Below are 1628 nucleotides of genomic sequence, written 5' to 3'. Positions count from 1 at the left end.
CTTTTCTCAAAAGGTTGATAGCTCCGCTTCGTCCGTTTTTCACTCACTGAACTTGAAATATAAATTGGGAGAACAAATTAGTCGATAATTTATAAATACTTTTTATATATATTATAACTCATTACTCTAACTTTTATAAGGAAACATTCATTTCCCTTCTGTTAGGAATAAATAGACATTGCCATTAGTAAGCGACTGTTTTTGCAAGCGACTGTAAAAACATTATGTAGGCACAAATATACGTAGACAAAAAATAATTTTTTTTTGTGCGAAAGAATATTATTTTGATGTTTCGGTATCATTATAATATATTTAACTTTAGTTCATACTTTGGGGTGAATATATATTTTGTAAAGCTTAATTCAGCAAGAAAAGTCAATCAAAAGCAAACTATCATGTGTGTAAGCCACATATTTATGTGCCCTGTTTTAACAACAGGACGAAAGAGTTGGTTCGAGAAGTTTTGTTAATATTCTTGGAGCAGGTGCAAGACCATTTGGGCGGCAAGTGAAATCCAGTTGGCTACGCCTAATAGACATCAGATACGTTCTATATTGAAAGGAGACTGGCAAAAAGGAAAGCAGTCTTTAAGTTTACGAAAGAAAACCAGCAATTCTCTTAGTTAAGTGAAGCGTATATTTTTTTTACGATTTCATTATGTATTGATAATATTCAACATAATTACGAAGGTCTTCCGGTAATCCAAATCAGTCTGAAAGATCCATCTTTCTTAAGACGAAAGAAAATTTTAGAATAAATTCTCCTGCCGTGTAATCAGTTTCTTTGTGCAATAATTTTCCAAGTTCATAAGTGGTCATGTTGCTTTCACGGGGGTTATAATTTAAATCCCTACGAGGTACATGTCTCGAATTTGTTGAATGATGCTGAAGTTGTAATCAGTATTTTCTTACTCTAGGTTGTTTGTCCAGTTTTGGAATGATGATGTCATTACCTATATGGATGAGAGCCACGTGACCCGCTTGGAACCAATAAACTGTGCTATTCGAAAGCCGATTACCTGGACATGTTTATATTTATTTTGAGTACCACATAGTCACCGATAAAGATTTCTCAAATCAAGCCGAGGAAATGGCGTCTGTGGAGTAAGTCATTAAGTCTAGAAAGAAGACGGAATGTATCTGCATCAATTTCGTGCACTTTGTAAGAGTGTTGTTATCCAATGGTCCTGTCAACATAGAGTTCATAGCACTTTGTAAGAATCTTGTTATCCATGGTCCTGTCAACATAGAGTTCATAGCACTTTGTAAGAGTCTTGTTATCCAATGGTTCTGTCAACATAGAGTTCATAGCACTTTGTAAGAGTGTTGTTATCCAATGGTCCTGTCAACACAGAGTTCATAGCACTTTGTAAGAGTCTTGTTATCCAAAGGTCCTGTCAACATAGAATTCATAGCACTTTGTGAGAGTCTTGTTATCCATGGTCCTGTCAACATAGAGTTCATATCACTGTGTAAGAGTCTTGTTATCCAAAGGTCCTGTCAACATAGAATTCATAGCACTTTGTGAGAGTCTTGTTATCCATGGTCCTGTCAACATAGCGTTCATAGCACTGTGTAAGAGTCTTGTTATCCAAAGGTCCTGCCAACATAGAATTCATAGCACTTTGT

Source organism: Sinohyriopsis cumingii, chromosome 14, assembly GCF_028554795.1.
Source record: "Sinohyriopsis cumingii isolate HCF-2022 chromosome 14, ASM2855479v2, whole genome shotgun sequence".
NCBI lineage: Eukaryota > Metazoa > Mollusca > Bivalvia > Unionida > Unionidae > Sinohyriopsis > Sinohyriopsis cumingii.
The sequence above is the reverse complement of the archived record's forward strand: the minus strand, read 5'-3'. Positions refer to the sequence as shown.